Genomic DNA, 20,074 nt, shown 5'->3' on the forward strand with positions numbered 1-20,074 from the left:
TTGTGTATTGATCAACAAAAATACAGTAATATAATTTTTTATCAACAGATAACACAGGAGAGGGTCCCCATAAATCACTGAAAATAATTTGAAGAGGTTTAGAGCTTTCCAGAGTTAATGTGTGAAACGGATGCCGATGGGCTTTATTAGACAAATAAGAATTACAATAAAGAAACTTGTCTCGCTCAAAAAATAGGAGCGAGAATTTATTCAAGACATATGCAAGAACTCTAGAATGCGGGTGACCCAATCTTTGGTGCCAAGTGGTCAGGGAAGTTGAAGCTGTAGATGTGTGAGCTTGTGGATGTGATTTGGGCTACTCATACAGTCCATTTTTGGTCCGGACTCGTGCCAGCGGGGTTCGCGTTTTCATATCCTTCACAAGAAAAGAAAAAGGAAAGAATTCAACAGATGTTAGATTGTCCCGACAAAATTTAGAAACAGAAATAAGATTTCATTTGATAGTTGGAGCACATAGAGTGCGAGTTAGCTTAAAAACATTATTTGATGCATTTAACTAAGTAGAACCAATATGTGAGATGGGAATTTTGTTACTATCACCCATGGAGACATCCTCGTTGCTGTGATATGGTTGTAGGTTATGAGGTTCGGTTGTGACATGGTGGGTAGCACCGAGTCCACTATCCATGGGTCGGCAGTAGTGTTGAAACCTGTGATATAATTGGCTTTGGCCTCAAAATGATTATGTGACTTGGATCGACATACATTTGCAGTATGTCCAATCTTGTTGCATAATTGGCAACGAATAACACTCATGGGGTTATTGTTTTGGGGTTGCCACTGGGTGGATGAATTGGAGCAAGTATTCTGTCGCCATGGTTGGGAGGTGTTGTTATAGGATTGGCGGCGATTGTTGCGATTGTGGGCAGTATTGGTCTATTTGTTGTGGGTAGCAACTGCCGCAGTGATAGGACTGAGAGTTTTCTTAGCATCCTCATGTCGGATAAAGAGCTCGTGATCGAGCAATTTTTCATACAATTTCTCATAGGTGACGGTGGTGTCACGTGCTCGTATGGCAGCAGATATCTCACGAAACTCAGGGCCAAGTCCACTAAGAATCTTGACGATAAGTTCAGAGTTAGTGACCGTAGCACCTGCAGTGGAAAGTTCATCAGAGAGGGACCGAATACGCTGAAGGTACTCAGTAATAGGAATGTTGTCTTTTGTGATTCGTGTAAGTTGGTCACGAAGGCTGAAGATTCGAGTCTGGGACTTGTTTGCATAAGCAGTGTGCAAGGAGTCCCAAGCATGTTTGGATGTGTTGGCAGCAGCAACTGTGGAAGCAATGGTAGGGTCAACAAATGCCACAAGAGCGTTCTGGATGAGTTGATCCTGACGGAACCAAAGCGTATAAGCAGGATTAGGAGTTGTATTGGAGCCAAAAGTAGTGGTCGGTGTGGGAATCAGGGTAGACCCATCAAGGTGACCATAGAGAGCATGGCCATGCATAAGCATGGAGAATTGAGCTTTCCAAGTGGCAAAATTGTGACTGCCACTAAGTTTGATAGGTAGTTGGGAAGTAGGGTTGAATTGGATGATGGTTGTGGTGTCGGTAGTGTTGTCGGCATTGACAATTCTGGTAGTGTTTCCATCTTTCGTCATTGGAAAGAAGAAGAAAAAAAATTGGATCGTGCTCGTTAGAGTTGTATAGGCTCAGATACCATATGAACACTCAAGAATATGATGAAAAACTGTATGTGTATTGAATGTCAAGCTCAGTTTAAATACAAGTTTTCCTAAGAGTACTCCTTGAATTAGGAGACTTATTCAAATTAAAACACTATCTAAAGCTAACTAACTGAATGATAAGTATGAACTAAAAAGGATATCTCTAAATCTATATCTAATCTAAGGATAAGCATGAAAGCTAAGAACTAATCCAAAACAACTAGGTACAACTGTTGTTCCAATAATATGCAGGGTCCGAGGAAGGGCTGGACCACAAGAGTGCATTGTAAGCAACCTTACCCTGCATTTCTGGAAGAGGCTGTTTCCACGGCTCGAATCTGTGACCTGCATTTCCGCAAGAGGATTTTATTAGTTGATTGAGAATTTTTCATTTTGTCAATTTTAAGGTTCATTTCTTGTACTAATGCTACTTAACTCGACTTGTTCGACTTTCTTAACAAACAGTATTGCAGAAGATGATCCTTTTGGAGTTTGAAATTGTGCTGTGATTGTATACACAAAAATGAAATTAAGATAATGTTTTCTGTATCTCAGATATCTAGTTGCTGATGGTTTTTGTAGTAGAGAGTGTTTCATGAGACATCTTCTTGCAATCTTGAGATCTTTGCAAAATAGCTAAAGCTGTTAACTAGATGACTCCTACTAATGAAACTTTATCCTAAAGCTAGTAAACGTACTACATGGAAATGATTTGTGGGCACTCTATTTGCTAATCTTTCTGATTCAGTTTTCTTTGTATCAGACTTCAGTGCAAAAATCTTGAACACGTATTTCTAACGAAAAAAGGCCACTGCAAGAATGTTTTTTTCCACACCCTATTATCACTTATTACTGCGCTTAACCACAAAACATTTGCTGATACGTCCATTTATATTTTCAATATCTATACCTGAAAACAGAATGTGGAGTATCATGGAGGTTTGAATAAGTGCAACCAATATCATGGAGGCCTACCTCTTCTTGGCTCCCCTTTTGATTGACCATGGGTACGATGGAGCAAGCAAAGAAGTACACTTCGATGTTGTACCCAGGTTTCTACATCCGCTATCAGTGGCAGCCAGCAAAACCACTATAGTATGATTGGTGTGCCTAACAATGCGTCTTCTGCTGATCTAAAAAAGGCCTATCGTCTTCTCGTTCTCAAGGTACTACTTCGTATTTTCCTCAGACATGTATAAAACCTTACAGAATAATGCACGAAAAGAAGACCAAAAAGTTGATATCTTGTGTGATTCAAGTGAAGCATTGACAAAAAAATGCTTCACTGAATTGCCTCAATATGTTAACAATCATGCTTAGTTACCGAAACGAAATAAGAAAAATAAATAGGTCATTTTTTTTCTGTCGTTCTAATTCTATTTAGAAAGATGTTATTGGAAAATGTTGAAGTGGGGGCAACTGTAAAAAGTCAAGATACACATACTTAAAACTATATCGGGTAAATTTCTTCAAAATTTTAGCTGCATCAACAATACATAATTTACTCCTTTATTTCTCAAATAACTATTGTTAGGGAACGAGACCTAAAAGATGTTTAATTTTATAGAACTAATATATGACTAGAGGAACAATACTTGGCCTCAATCAGCCTTCTTCTCTTGTCCAATTCTCTATTTCCTGAAACAAATGCCCTGAACAGCATATGTAGAGGGAGAGAGCTGAGCGGTTAAGGGTGTTTAATTTGATGCAAATGATGCAGGTTCTATTCTGGAATAATACATTGATGTGGAATTTAACTTCTCAAAAAGAAAAAAAAAATGTAGTGAACAGCATATGAATGGCAATCACAAGACAAGTAATTCGGGAAGAAAATAGGAAAAACAAGGTCACAGAGCTGAGACTTGTTGCAAATATTCTGCTATTTGTTTCCATCCTGTTGTTTTATTGCCATAATCTCTGAATATCTACTAAAATTACTTTCCTGTTTCTTCTGAGGTTACTGTCATACAAGTATCTGACAGTGTCACTCTTTTCCTAAAATTGAACCAACGAGAGAGCTTGATGCATGTCCAGTGTTAAAAATAGCATGACGCGAGGAAAAGCGACAACCCCCATTTCACGAGAAGCGAGAAACGAAGTGCCCGCTTTTTTTAAGTGAAGCGGAATTTTAAAAAAAATTAAAAATTTAAAGACATCTAATGGCCATCTTATTGGTCTCGTTAACTCTTGCAGAGTAAGCCCAAGCCGGGTCTTTCCTATCTTCTTTTGGCGCCATTAAAAGAATAACTACATAACACATAAGAAAAACCATAAAAACTAAGAATAAAAGACATAATAATTGGGCAGAAATTGGGCAGAAATTGGGCAGAAACTTGGCAGAATTTTTCTGAAAAAAATTCGCCAGCATTTCGGCGCTAACATACATGTTGAAACTAAGTTGCTGTTGTACTGTTGAAGTCTTGAAGAAGAAGAAGAACTCTAGTTTGCTTGAACAAATCGCTGCTTGAAGTGAGGAAGAAATCACTGGTTCGAAGAACCCTAGTTTGCTGCTAAAGAAGTCGAAGAAGTGCTAAAACAGAAACAACTATTTGGGTCTTTCAATTGAAAAAAGACTTTGGGTCTTTTAATTGAAAACTCGTCCGCTTCGATTGCTTCTGGGCGCTTCACCGCTTCTCACTTTTTAGAGAGAAGCGGTCGCTTATGCATGCGGTCGCTTATGCATACCGGAGCTGCTTTTAATGGCAGTAGCAATACCCCTCCCGCTCCGCTTCGCTTTTCGCTTAAAGCGAGGAAGCGCCCGCTTTTTTTAACACTGTGCATGTCCTTGATACGCTTATATGTGTTGACCCCATCATCTCGGTCTCAACAGGGAACACTTTCTTGTATGGTTACAAACTAAGAATGTTCCCTGGAACTAATTTTTTCTTCTTCACTTGGATCATTTTCTTGCAATGAGGTCACTTATATATCGTATTTTCTTTTACTTTTTGAGCAGATAGAGAGAGGCGCTTAATGGCGAAGGGCTGATAGGAAGAGTATGAAAGTTGGCGATTCATTTGCAATTTTTGGCTTTAAATTTGATTTTGCTATATATGGTAGCTCTTTTAGTAGAAGCGGATTTCTTCTCCTTTTCCTATCTTCATTTACTATTCTGGTTTTGTCGGTGGGAACAGTTTGGGCTTTTGTGCTTCTCGGGCATTTGATGAAAAGGATGCTAGTGCTTTAACTTTTCCCATGACAATATACATTTTATTTAAAAGCAACAAGCCTTTTTGGTTGAAGTTTCAACACAACTGACAAATATCAGTTGGCTTTGACAGGTATTGTCTAACGAGAAATCAGTATAATTGTGCCCTTCAACGTCAATATGATAATGAACAGGCCATTGGGCGGAGATTGGGACTATAACTATGAGTACAGCAATGGTGTAACTTTTAAGGACCTACAGGTGGGCTGATAGCAAACGAAATAAGCGGAGGCAGAGATACTGGGAACAGTATGATGCTAGGGAACACTTTTCCTTTTGTTATGAAACGACGATGAGTTGGAAGAAGAAATCCCTGATGAAGAAGAAAGAGGTCGTTTCGCAGAAGTGCTCAAATCTTCCTGTCTCTTTATTACTAATGTACGCAGCAGGCACACATGTTTCTTTGACGTTTAGTAGTCTCATCGCCCTGTTTGACAGAAAGTTAGATGCTGGATACAAGATTGGTTACTTGCATGGGTATTGGGAGGCAGAGGTGGCATTTTACGTACTCTTTGCCTTTCATTTGCAAGTTAAGCTTTTGTGGAAAACCAGTAGTAGCCTGGTAGCACTGGTGGTTGTGGCCATGTTGGTCAGGCTGCAATGTTGCTAGGTATGCTCCACACCCACAAGGTGCTATTCTTACTCTGTTATATATACATGTCAATCAAATTACAAGCTGATTTGAGTTAAAAGGTTTTGCAACAAAGTTACTGTTGTGTGAATATGTTAGTCCTTCCAGTTGTATATATGCTCCCATCCCCACTAAAAGTGCCCGTTCCTGTTTCTTACAGTGGAGTTGTCTGATAGTAGTGGATTTCGTAGAACTCATATAAGGAGAACATTGTTGGTTCATAATGTAAATGCCTACCCAATATTACCTGAAGTTTAACTAGCTATTCATCACATCTCTTTGAGCAAAACCGCTGAAGGTGAGTACTTTCGCTGTTCCAGGAATGCATTTTCACTTTACAATTACTGCTAATATGGCAGGAAGGTTGGCAATATAGATTTCAGGAAAATGTGTAAATTTTTAGGCATTTGACAAGTTAGACACTACCATGTTTCCAAACACCTTTGAAAATACATAACTCTAAATGCGTACAAAGGAGAAGCCCAGATGCTCCAGTAAGGAGGTATGAGTGGCTGGTTTTGGAGGGCACGAGAAGAGGTAGAGGACGACCTAAGAAGTATTGGGGAGAAGTGATCAGACAGGACATGGCGAGGCTTTAGATTTCCGAGGACATGACCCTTGATAGGAAGCTGTGGAGGTCGAGTACTAGGTTAGTAGGTTAGGAAGTAGTTGAGTGTTTCCTTACTTCATACCTTTATGAGGCTAGTCTGGTAGGGTTTTTATCGAAGTTAGTTAGTGGTAATGTTGTGTCTTACTGCTCTTTCGTTTTACATAGTGTCGGGTCTATGTATTGTATATCGCTTTTGCTTTTCATCTACTTTCTCATTTTCATGATGTTATTTTTCTTATGGTTTCTATTGGTGGTAGTGATATTGTTTCTTTTTCGCCTTCTTGAGCCGAGGGTCTTTCGGAAACAGCCTCTCTACTCCCTCGGGTAGGGGTAAAACCTGCATACACTACCCTCTCAGACCCTACTAGTAAAATTTTACTGGGTCGTTATTGTTGTCTTTGTAATCATGTTCGAACCAGGGCTTTATGGCTTTCAGAGGTAGTGCAAAGACCTAGGTTTCTCATTGAGGTTTTGAGGTGGCATGTTACATTTCTTTCAGTCTCTTTATTGATATTTGATACATTAGGAAAAATTTACATGTTTCTTGATTAGTCCCTAAAAGTGAAAGGAAGAAACGAATAGATACATTACATTGATGAGTCAATTAATTACACAACTCTACAAAAACAATGACTTGTACACTGGGTTGGCATAATTGTTTACATTTCTTGTCTTAGCCACTTCTAAACCTCCTTGTACAAAAACTGAGATTTCCAGAATGTTTCCTAATAACTCTTTGACTAGTCAACGTTCTGCAATGACTTGAGATTCCTCCACAAGTATTTCCCACTTGCCATGTCCACAAAAATCCAGAATCCATTTTGAATAATCTTAGGAAAGTTACATGGAAATCTCACCTCAAGGGAATCGAATTCTTGTTTCTCTTTCTGAGGAGCATTAGTTGTTTCAACCATAGAATCCTCAGGAATTGTAAAATCTATATCTGGCGAAGAAGAACGAACCGTCCTCCAAGCTACATAACCAGCCAATAATGCCGAAAAGAACACCAAGATAAATCTTAAAGGACACATGATGATATTTTCCCCAGAACCTCGAATGCCTAATTTGTGTTTTTTTGCTAAAAGCTAGAAAGTAGTTGCCGTTTTATAAAGTAAAAGTGTTGACAAAGCGCGTACCTAATCCTGGAAGAAAAAGGAGAAGAAAGAAGAGAAGGGGTTTTGTGGGGCCCGGGGGAGTAGTTGGCTGAATTTTATGACTAATTCCCTTTGTTTTAGGTTTAGGTGATGGGATATGGCAACTGCAGCTGCATGTGATCATTTTTCAAATCGCTATATATTTTACTACGTCAACGCAATATTCGCGCGTGCATCTAGAAACATCCTTTTTTTATTTTTATTTTGGGGAAGTTGTCTTTTCTATCGGGAATCTCCCGTACACTATTTTTTTATACCAAAATGATGCAAAGTAACTCTAACCATTACACTATTTTTTATATCAAAAAAGAATATTTTTTTAATATTTTTTTCCCTCTTCTACATTATATTATTTTCTTTACAAAACAAATCCTTTTGTTTTTACATATTTATCTCATATAATTCATATTTCTTTCTTATATAACCATTTAATATAAATTATTTTATACCTTTAATTTTAAATAAATATAAATTATAAGAAAATATTATACATTATATATATTAATGTATAATTCAAATAAAATTGAAATAATTGATAAGATATAATTAAATAAATATTATATTATGGTAAAATTTTGTTTAATTTTTACATAAATATTCAACTTACAAGATTAGTATATTGCTCCCATAAATGTTCTATTAATGCATTACAACAACAAACTCAGTATAATTCCACGGGTGGGGTTTGGGGAGGGTAGTGAGTATGCAGACCTTACCCCTACCTGAAGAGATAGAGAGACTGTTTCTGAAAGACTCTCGGCTCAAGAAAGGGTGGAAAGAAATAATAGGGGGGAAGAAAAGGAGGAAAGAGGGGGGGGGGGAGAGGCGATAAGCAAAGAGGAAAAAAAACTAGCATCAAATAGTAACCATCAGAGATCAACAATATCCAGTAAAAGGGAAGAAAAGTAGCATCAAACAGTAACAATCAGAGAGCAACAATCCCAGTAGCAATTTACAAAAACAAAGGATGTGGTTACAAAATACCAGATACAATAACAAACTATACGGAAGTAACTTTCAACCCACAGCAAAAATATCACTAGTACTACTGGTGAACCTATTAAAAACTTGTAACTATCTGTTAACCCACCACCTTAATCCTCGACCTCCACACCTTCCTATCGCTAGTCATGTCCTCGGTTAGGTGAAGCACCAATAAGTCCTGCCTAATAACCTTTCCCCAATACTTCTTAGGCCTACCCCTGCCCTTCCTTAAGCCCGTCATGATCAACCTCTCACACCTCTTAACCGGAGCATCTATATCTCTCCTCTTCATATGCCCAAACCATTGCAACCTCGATTCCCGTAACTTGGCTTCCACGGATTCCACTCCCACCTTGTCCCTAATAACTTTATTCCTGATCTTGTCTTTCCTAGTATGTCCACACATCCATCTCAACATCCTCATTTCAGCTACGCTCATCTTCTGGACATGGGACTTCTTGACGGGCCAACACTCATCTCCATACAACATAGCCGGTCTACGCACCACCCTGTAGAATTTTTTCCTTAAGTCTAGGTGGCATATTTTTATCGCATAAAACACCCGAAGCTAGTCTCCAACTCATCCAACCCCTTCTAGTGCAGTGAGCAACATCCTTGTCAATTTCCCTATTGCCTTGGATTATAGACCAAATATACTTGAAACTATCTCTTGTGGGAATGACTTGAGTATCAATCTTTACTTCTACTTCTTCTTCATGCCTCTCCTCACTGAACTTGCACTCCAAGTATTCAGTTTTTGAGCTACTCAACTTGAAACCTTTGGATTCCAGTGTTTGTCTCCAAACTTCTAACCTAGCGTTAACACCCCTTCGCATCTCGTCAATCAATACTATGTCATCAGTAAATAGCATGTACCATGGAACCCTTCCTTGTATGTGATGAGTCAGGACATCCAACGCTAGGGCAAACAAAAACGGGTTAAGGGCTGATCCCTGATGTAACCTTATCTCTACTAGGAAATGTTCTGAGTCACCTCCCGCAGTCCTCACCCGAGTCTTAGCGCCTTCGTACATGTCCTTAATCACCCTAATATACGCTACAGGGACTCCGCTAACCTCCAAACACCTCCATAGCACCTCCTTCGGGACTTTGTCATAAGCCTTCTCAAGGTCAATGAACACCATGTGCAAGTCCTTTTTTCTCTCCCTATGCTACTCCACCAATCGTCTCACAAGGTGAATGGCTTCTGTGGTTGACCGTCTCTGCATATATCCGAACAGGTTCTCAGATATAGATACGCATGTCCTCACTCTCTTCTCCACCATCCTCTCCCAGACCTTCATAGCTGTGAGCACCTAATTTTTGACAATGTTTAATTTTTGTCACTTTTTCTATGTAAATATTTTAGGGGTTTTAACCTACAATTTTTAGCTTTGTTACATTTTTTATTATAGGTAAAAATACAAATTTTAAAAGGTGAATTATTACTATTACTATTATTTTATTTTTATTTTAAAATAATTTTAAAAAAATCCGAAAATATTATTTTTTTATTTCGGGAGAAATTAAATAAATAAGAAAAAAGGGAAGTAGGGAATTAAAAAAAATAAAAGTAAAAGTAGGTGGAATTCTCTTTTAAAAAGTAAAAAAAGTGGAAAATTAAAAAAATAAAAGTAAAATTTTGTGGAAATTTAAAAAATAAAAAGTAAAAGAAAGTGGGAATTAAAAAATAAAAGTAAAGATGGCTGAAAATTAAAAAAAAAAGTAAAAGAAAGTAGAATTTTTTAAAAGAAAAGTAAAAGAAAGTGGATTTATTTTAAAGAAAAGTAAAACAAGTGGAAAAATAAAAAAAGAAAAGTAAAAAAAAGTGGGATTTTAAATAAGATAAAAGTAATTAAAGTTGGAATTAAAAAAATAAAAGTAAAGAAATGTGAGAATTCTTTTTATAAAAAAAGAAAAGCAAAATGTAAGTGGGATTTCTTTTAAATAAAATAATAAAAAAATAATTAAAAAACAAATCTGAAAATTTTCGAAAAATCTCCTATAAATAGAAGAGAAATATTTGAAGAAGAAAAGAGAGAAGAGGAGAGGGAATTGAGAGAAAACATATTTTCTTCTTCTATGCAAAAATAGAATTTCTACTATTTTTATTCTTTCTTCCTATTTCTTTCAAAAAAAAAAACATCAATTCATTGTCTTGTTTAAGATAAAAAAAAAAGAAACCAAAAATTATCCCCAAAATAACCATAAGAATTCTTGGCATGAACCCATTTTCCTTCGAGTTTTAGTTACAGTCGAGTAACGAAATTCAATCCGTCGAGGTTGCCGGTTCAAGGTTCAGTCAATAGCTTGTTGTGTCCAACTCGATTTGGAGTTTTACATTTGGAAAATATTGAGCAAAGGTCCGTTCTAATCTTTGCCATTTTTGTGTACTTGCATGAATAAATTTACACTATACTTAATGAGTATACTTAATGAGTATTGTTCTATTTACACTATACTTAATGAGTATTGTTCTATTTAAATTGTGTTTTGCAAGATATATGTTAAGTTGTATTATTTTTTGAATATTTTCATGTTATCCTTCATAATAATAAAATTTGAAAAAAAAATTCATTGATTGGGTTATATATATATATATATATATATATATATATATATATATATATATATATATATATATATATATATATATAATCATCCATTGTGGCCATGTTTAAATATTTTGTGTTAATTTGGTGGGTATATTTTGTGGTGGAGTTATTAGTTTATTTGTTGCTTTAGATTTTATATGATCCATGAAGGTTGTTTTTCTTTATACTATTTCTTGTGTTTTTTAAATTTATAAATGTTAGATTGGTCAAAGATAGAAAGATTTAGGGGTTGAATATTGTTTTTAAAAAAAAATGTTAAATTAGTTAAAATAATTCAATAATTTTCATCTACCAATTTTTTTATAACTTTGATAATTAACACACAATCATGAGTTGCATATGCATATGACATTCAATATTTGAAAGATCGTTCAATTCCTTTTTTATTTTTATTTTCGTCTTTTCTTAAATTTTCTGAGTATTTTCTTTTCTTTTTTTTTCTTCAAATTTTTACTAAGATTCTTAAATTTTCTAAGTATTAAAGTTTCCATTAATCTCAAAGTAATGTAGAATAAATCATATGAACATTCATAGTTAGCTTTAATTGAATACAAATCTGTTCTTTTTAAATAATTCGAGGCGTGTCGTGCCAAATAAAATCTCAAAACCCATGGTCCTCACTTAATTAAATCCTTTATAAATCGAGGTGTGCCCTTTAATTGAATTTTCCATGGCCCTCGCAAACTTGAAAGTGTGTAGTTGCTTTAGGCGCGTAATTTAAATCAATTTCCTTAAACTCGGGTGTGCATTTCATGTGACCCAAATCCAAATCTCAACAACGTTAAATAAAATGTGTCGTCGACAGCGGGTGCATTTCATGTACCATGGTTCAAGACGTGTTTTAAATAATGTTGAATCTTCCTAAAAGCTTTTTAAAATAATTAAAAGCGGTTAATAAGTTAAAAATTCACCATAGTTTAAAACATGTATTAAAATCGGATAATAGGCCAATTATAATAGTTTAAGCGACCGTGCTAGAACCACGGAATTCGGGGGTGTCTAACACCTTCCCTCGGGTTAACAGAATTCCTTATTCGGAATTTCTGGTTCGCAGACTTCAAAAGGAAAGTCAAATTTTCCTCGATTTGGGATTTTAAAATAAACTGGTGACTTGGGACACCAAAAACAAACCATCCCAAGTGGCGACTCTGAACAAAAATAAATAAATATTGAATAATGTCACTTAAATTGGAAAACTTCCCTTATATACCTTTTCGGGTGTGTAAAAAGGAGGTGTGACAGCTCTGACAACTCTGCTGGGGAAACCCCAGAACTTTGGTTCAAGGTTTAAGAATTCGAGCTTAGAATAACTGTTGTAGTTGGCTTATTTTATCTGATTTTTACATGTTGGGCCTAATGTGCTAATTGCCGTTTTTACCGCTTTGATATTGTTTGAACTGTATATAAATTGCTACGAGACCCTTCTTCTCTATGAGTCTTCTAAATATCTGGGAAGTGTGCACTTCATGTGACTTCTCTTCTGTTTAGAGTCTTATCCAATTTTAGAATGAGGTTCGAGCAAGCTGCAAAGCCGGTGAAACTTCTGTATTCCCGGTACGCTGCCCCTCCTTGGCTCGAGCTGTCCACTCGGGTAAGCCAGGTCTAGAACAATACACCCAGGTTTTTAAACCTAGTATAACAAAACCTCATGCCGGATCCCTAGTAGGAATGTTTGTTTGCATCACGTGCATTTGTCTTCAGAGACTCAACACAGAGGTTGAGTCTGTCTAGGACAGGTGTACCAGAAATGAAAAGACCATCCTGATGCATCTTACTTGCTACTTGTGCATTTATTTGCTTCGGATTTGCATGTTGACCGGCTTATGGATAATAGGAGAAAAGTTGGGAAAAAGAAGAGTCAATGTGAGGGCTAAGAGAGATAATTGCTTGTTTTTGAAAAAATCAATGTCCAATAAATATACTGAAACTCTGCCGAAATTTTGAAAAAAAAAAGAAAATTTTGTTTTTGAAAATAGTTGTTTTTTTTTTTCATTTTTTCAAATCTGCTCGAACTACGCCGGTTTGATTCTCACCGGATGTGGGATACGTAGGCAACTCCCATCGGGTCCAACTTTCGGTTTTGCAAAATTAGCCCAAAAAAGAACAAATTTTTTTATTGTAAATAAGTAAAGTGATGCTATTCTTGTTTAAAATAGCCGAATGTCCCCAAAAGGGCGCCAGAAGGTCGTTTTTGCAAGAACGGCCACCTTTGGTTGCTTTTTCAAGGTTTTTGGCCGGTTAGCAAACACAGCCTTAAAATCTTCTTCCCCGAAGTGCTGAAAGGCCGTATTTGCAAAGCCAGATTTTTTATGAAAATTTTGACAAAAAAAATAGTGATAACTTTTCTTGAGTCAAAATGAGTCATAATCTTTTTTTTTAAAATTAAATCACCCTAATAAATGTGCAGGATGAGCACAGATGAAATGAACCCTTCGCAGCTCTTAAGGAGATTCCCTTACAGCTTCACATGTGGTTGAACGACTTAGGAAAAGTCAGCCGAGGAACCGTGGTAAACGTTTTGGGTGGTCTTGTCGGACTTTTGAGCCAAGATTGGACGTGATTGAAGCCTTGATACCTTTTTGGGATCCGACTCGCAATGTGTTCCGCTTTTCTGATTTTGAGCTCACACCCACGCTAGAGGAAATTGCGGGTTACGCCGGCCTTAACGAAAACCTTAGAAGTCGGTACCCGGTGTCACAGAGACCAGTATCTCCTCACAAGTTTCTGGATATGTTGAGTATTAGCCGGGATATTCAGGATGGGAATTTATCTGAAGGGTTTTGTACTTTCCAGTTCTTGTACCAACGCTATTGCAACCCCCAAGGTTTTGAAGCACCAAATACTGGTTTGACGCATGCCGGAAATAAAGATAAATGGGAGGCACGATGGGGTTTGGTTTTTATAGTAGCATTCTTGGTTTTATAATATGTCCGCGAAAAGACAGCAACATAGAATTGGGCCTCGTGGGAATGGTTGATGTCGCAATCAAGAAAGCTAATGGCACCCTGGTTCCCCTGATCTTATTTGAGATTTACCGAGCTTTGACCATCTGCCGAGAAGGGGGGAAATTCTTCCAAGGCTGCAACTTACTACTACAATTGTGGATACAGGAACATCTCTGCCACCGTGTCGGGTATATGAACTACGACATGACCGGTTTGGATTGCATCGAAGAATTTGAAAGCCGAGTGGAGGGTGTTGAATTTCCAGAGGGTACCAAGGCTTGGTTTGCACACTTAAGTTCTTTAACTTCAGATAAAATTGAGTGGACGTTCGGATGGATCCCTACCACCGAAGTCATATACATGTCAGCCGAAGTGTGTTATCTTCTCCTAATGGGCATCCGGAGCATCCAGCCATATGCTCCTCATAGGGTTTTGTGCCAACTGCGCAAGTTTCAAACCGTCCCCCATGACGAGGATTTGAGTGGACATGTCGTCGAACTAGGCCCAAAGGCTGTATTTCCAGAAGGAAGAGTTCACCAAGTTTTGAATAAGTGCAGATTTCTCGAACCTAAGACTATGGTATGGGATCTAGCTAGAGGCGAGATAGATCCCAATTACATGATTTGGTTCGGTAAAAGGTTTCAGATTCCCGAGAGACCTGCTAAGAGACCCCATGTCCAATAATTCACTCACGACTCGCAGGAGCAGTGGGACTGGTTGGCAAAAGAAGAAAGCTATAGGGCCAAGATAAGTAAATTAGAGGGATACATCAGGGACCTCAAATTTGGCAATAGTATCCAAGCTGCCGCAGATGAAGGGGAGAAGAAAAAGCTAACCCAGGAAAACGAAGCCCTCAAAGCTCAAATCCAAAAAAATGAGAATAGCTGCTAGAAACCCGGAAAGAAGCCGAGCAGATGAAAGGCTTATAAGTGGTCTGAGAAAGAAAGTACTCGAGTGTCAAGATGACCTAGAAAAATCTGAGGCTAGTCTAGAAAAATTCCGAGCACAATTGGCAAAGAATGCAGAAGGGCGGGCAGAGTTTGTGCGAAAAATAAAAAGAAAATATGAGGGGGCAATCACCAATCTGAAGAGAAAGCTAACTACCTTTGAGAATGAGGCGGCCAAATAAGCTAGGAACTTTAAAGCTGACAGGGAACATTGTTATGCTTTGATGGCCTAGATGGAGGAAGATATGCAATAGTTGCAGAATCAAAGCCATCATGACACTCAGGTGCTAGAAGCTCGAAATCAATAAATCGGGCGCCTGCTTCAGGAAAAGGGTATTATCCGAGAGAGGGTTAGAGCCATTGCCGACTACATCGTCATGAAATGCCACACTTGTGAGGACATGACTCAGACCACTTTCTTCGCTGCAGTAATGACATTTGTCTGTCAGTAATGACATAGTCGCCCGTGGCAAGACTAAATGATGTCCCACGGCCCCCAGGAGTCGAAGCACTTATGTACTCATGATTTTTCATTTATCGAGTCTGTATTTCAGTTTTTAGTTTAGAATTTATTTTTGAGTCTGTTTGTAGTTTTAAAATTCCAAGAAATTGAGTAGTTTGAAGTCTTTTGTAATAGAAAAGTTTAGGAGTTTTTATTAATGAAAATTGAAAATTCCCAAAAAATTGTTTCTTTATTTTTCGCATTTATTTTCTTGAACTACGTAATGATCTGATTCACGCGGCGTCATGATACATAGGAAATCCTCATCGGATCCGGTCAAGATTTTTGTAAATAACTCAAATAAGAGAAGGATGTGAAAGGAAAGGACCGAAAGAAAACCCAAAAAGAAGAAAAAGAGATCCAAAGAAAAACTAAAAGAAAAATGAAAAAAACAAGGAAAGAGAGGGAAGAAAAGAGCGAAAAATGGGAATAGAAGCACAAAAAGCCAAAGTGGAAGAAAAGAAAATTGGGGAAAAAGTAAGCAAAGTCGGGATGAAACATGCAACCGTGGCGAAACATGTAGAAACACATTTAACTGTATAGGTGCATCACACCCCCAACGTGCGATTACCTACGTGTTAGCTGCTCCAAACTGACCGGTTTGTTGTGTACTGTTAAGTCCAGGTTCTATAGTAAGGTGGTTGGTTTTGTGGTAGTCTGGCTTCACATCCATACTTCACGAGGTCAAAAGGAAGTGTTGAAATGTCTTCAGAAATTCCTCTGCCAACAGTTCCTATTCCGGAGGATAGTCCGATCTCGGCCATTCCAACTTCTGAGTCAGCGACAGCTGAGGAAAACAGGATTTTGCGTCTCCGTATGATGGAAATGTGGGACGCCTGGGCAAATGGAAAAGAACCACCAAGTGCAATACCCGGATTCCCTGAGTTGTTTCCTAGGGCAAGTGGGACCTCCAACATCCCCATAAGTTATCCAAATACCCCACTGAGATATCCTACCATTTCAGCCCACTTTACTGGAACACCTTCTGAGGCCCGCCCCAGGTGTTAACTTCAGGTGCGACTTCAAATATATTCACCGCGCCACCTTGTTCAGCCACGACACAACCTGCTTTACCTAGGCCTAGCTTCGATCCATCTTCCTTCACATTTCAAGCACCATCTTTCCCAATGGAACCAACCCAATTTACTACCAATGCTTACTCTCAGCCGCCTCGGTACGAGTTTATCGTAGGGCAGGAGAAAACCGCAAAAACCCCTGAACAAGAGGAGATTACCAGAAAAATGAGAAGCATGGAGCAAAGTCTAAAAAATATACAGGGTCTGAGTGGGCAGAAGAGTGTATCTTACGCTAACCTGTGCATGTTCCCACATGTACATCTACCCTTGGGTTTCAAAACCCCGAAGTTTGAAAAATATGACGGGCATGGGGATCCCATTGCTCACCTCAAAATGTACTGCAACCAACTGTGGGGAGCGGGCGGAAAAGAAGAACTTCTCATGGCCTACTTTGGAGAGAGTTTGGTCGGCATCGCTTCAGAATGGTATATGGATCAGGATATATCTCGTTGGCATATCTGGGACGACCTGGCTTGGGACTTTGTCAGGCAGTTTCAATATAACATCGACATTGCCCCTGACAGGAATTCATTCTCAAATATAAAGAAGAAGTCCTCGAAAAGCTTCCGAGAGTATGCTGTCAAATGGTACGAACAAGCACCCAGAGTCAAACCTCCAATGAACGAAACAGAGATGGTCAGTGTCTTCTTTCAAGCCCAAGAGGCTGATTATTATCAAAACATGATGTCTGCGATGGGTAGGCCATTTACCGAAGCCATTAAAATCGGTGAAATGGTTGAAAACAGGGCGAATCTTGAGTTAGTCTGCTATAAAGGCTACCTCCCAAGCAATCCAAGGTGGGTCTAGAGGAGTAGCAAATCGAAAGAAGAAGGAAGAAACAGCAATGGCAACTTCAAGTGCAAGAAAACCCCGTCCATTCAGACCTCTTTTCTCTAAAGGAACCCCACAACATTACTATCCCCACCAAGATATGGCTTATGCTATGGTTCCTCAGCCATACATAGTGATGAATGCCCAACCCTACGTTAGGCCACAACAACAATTTAATTAAAACCAAGCTCTATTTCCCAAAAATCAACCTCCTCACCAAGCTCACTATAATCCTCGACCTCTACAGAACAACTTCCGTACCCGAGAACCACCCAAGATACCAAACTTCACACCCATTGGTGAGTCTTATTCCAGCCTATTCCCCAAACTTGTCGAGATGGGTTTGTTGCAGCCTGTATCCAAAACCAAGTAGAACCCAGCGTCACCCGCTTACAGAGCTGGTACTCGATGTGCCTACTATTCAAAGGCAGAAGGGCATGATACAGATGACTGTTGGACCCTGAAGAGGGTTGTGGAAAATCTGATAGAACAAAAGAGAATAGTGCTAAAGGATGAAGATGTTCCTAATGTAACCAACAATCCATTACCGACCCATAACAACGGGCTGGTTATTGGAATAATTTGTGAAGACAAAGAGTTTGACCCAGCTCTAAAATCTATCATTGCCATAGCCGATGTGGAAAAGAAGCCAAAAGATGTCGCGAAACAAGACAAGGGGGGGAAGAAGAGCAAACCTATCCCCTAGAATACAGAAAAGAAAGTGGAAGTTGAAACTGGGGCAGCGCCCTCCAAAGATGTCGTTCTCTATGTTCCTCGAGGCCACAAGAAAGAACAGATGTCATTGAGTCCTCCTAGAAGGTTTAAGCTAAACAAGGGAGCTAAAATGTATGTGCCCAAGGGGACCCATGTGGTGCGGGGGCCAGTAGTTCCACCAAGGCTAAATGAGCCCGTGGTTATTGGTTGTGCGCCGCAAAGGCCCATGACAGATCCCACTACCGTTCCATGGAACTATAACAAAGCGATAGTAACTTACAAAGTCAAAGAGATCTTGAGAGAAGTTAAGGAAAATAACTCGGCTGAGAAGTACCTCAATCTAGAGGAAATGAATAATGCCACAAAGAAGCATTTCCCACCTAAAAAGCCAGTGAGTGCTGAAGAAGTAGAAGCGTTCTTTCAAAAAATGAAAATAGCAGACTACGAGATAATCGACCAGCTCCTAAAGTCTCCTGCCCAAGTCTCCTTGTTGTCATTGCTAATGAATTCAACTGAACATCAAAAAGTGTTGATCAAAACTCTTAATGAAGCATTCATGCCCATTGAAACAACTGTAGAACAGTTGGAAAGGATGACAGAAAGGTTTTTTGCAGTCAATCAAATCTCTTTCAGCAAGAATGATTTGCCCCCGAAAGGGGCCGCACACAACAAAGCCCTTCACTTGACAGTTAAATGCGAGGGGTATTATGTGAAAAGGATCATGATAGATGGTGGTTCTGGGGTGGATATTTGCCCTCTCTCAACTCTGCAGCGGATGGAAATCGGTACTGAGAGAATCAGACCCAACAACGTCTATGTGCATGCCTTTGACAACATAAAGAGAGATACAATAGGCAAGATTGATCTGGTTCTGACTATCGGCTCGGTGGACTTCGAGGTGACCTTTCAGGTCTTGGACATGGATACTTCATATAATTTCCTCTTGGGAAGGTCATGGATTCACGCAGCAGGGGCTGTGCCTTCTACTCTCTACCAGATGGTGAAATTCAAACATGAAGATCAAGAGATTGTAGTTCACGGGAAAGATGAGCAATCGATTTATCAGGACCTATCAGTCCCTTGTCTTGAAGCTAGAGAAGGAAGTGAACATATAGTCTATCAGGCTTTTGAGATTGTGGTCATGGACCAATGTAAAGAAGGAGACCCTTGCCCTCAACCCTTTCTTTCAAATGCATCAATTATGGTGGCCAAAGAAATGATCAGACATGGTTACAAACCCGGGAAGGGGCTCAGGAAGTCGTTGCAAGGAATCGCCGAACCTATCACTCTGGCTGCTAGTGAGAAGTTCTTTGGGGTAGGTTTCCAACCTACATCAGCTGATGGAAAATGGGCTGATGAAAGAAAGAACAATGGTTGGGTCTTGCCTCAGCCGATTCTGCATCTTTATAGGACATTTGTCAAGCCTAAATACAATGAGGAAGAGGAAGATGAGGCCTTTACGGCCGAGGAAATTGAAGAAATTTGTGGGGCTATGAGACAGATGCTGTATGAAACCCACATGGTCCAACCAGGGGAAGGCTCAAGCACTGCTGAGGTGTTATACATGGGACCCAGTGCCAAACTGCAAAATTGGAAGGCTACTCCATTCCCAATCAGGCGGGAATCCCGGTAGTCCAGTCCTGCCACTTTTTCTGCATTGCGAGTTATTTTAGGGTGTAACTCGGATGTTTTCTTTAGTTTGCTATATTTAATTTCCAATGTAAACCCTGTTATCTTCAAATTCAAAGAAATGAAATCAATATTTCATCGTTCATCGTTCTTTATTCTTTCTGATTTTTGTTATTTTTCTTTTTTATTTCTTCTTTCAGTTCTAATAATGCGGCTTTAAATAACATGACATGCTTGCGGACTTCATGCCCATATCAAAACACGCTGTCTAACTGTGAAATAATGAACCAAGAACTGGAATATGATGAAGAAGAGGCTTTTAGGGAAATAAATCGAGAATTGGAACATTTTGAAAATAAACCTAAGTCGAACTTAAATGATACTAAGCCGGTTAATTTGGGTAGTTCTGAAGAAGTCAGGGAAACCAAGATAAGCATTCACACAGATGAGAAAACCCGGGACGCATTAATCCAACTCTTCTTTGAGTTCAAAGATGTGTTTGCTTGGTCATACGATGACATGCCAGGACTAAGTGTTGA

General features: G+C 38.8%; 1 pseudogene; it reads left to right on the plus strand.

The window, feature by feature from the left end:
• The first annotated feature begins 2,690 nt into the window (after positions 1-2,690).
• Positions 2,691-6,881, plus strand: LOC107832760 (uncharacterized; annotated as a pseudogene).
• The last annotated feature ends 13,193 nt before the right edge of the window (positions 6,882-20,074 follow it).

The sequence above is a fragment of the Nicotiana tabacum genome, chromosome 6 (genome assembly GCF_000715075.1).
Source record: "Nicotiana tabacum cultivar K326 chromosome 6, ASM71507v2, whole genome shotgun sequence".
Lineage (NCBI taxonomy): Eukaryota > Viridiplantae > Streptophyta > Magnoliopsida > Solanales > Solanaceae > Nicotiana > Nicotiana tabacum.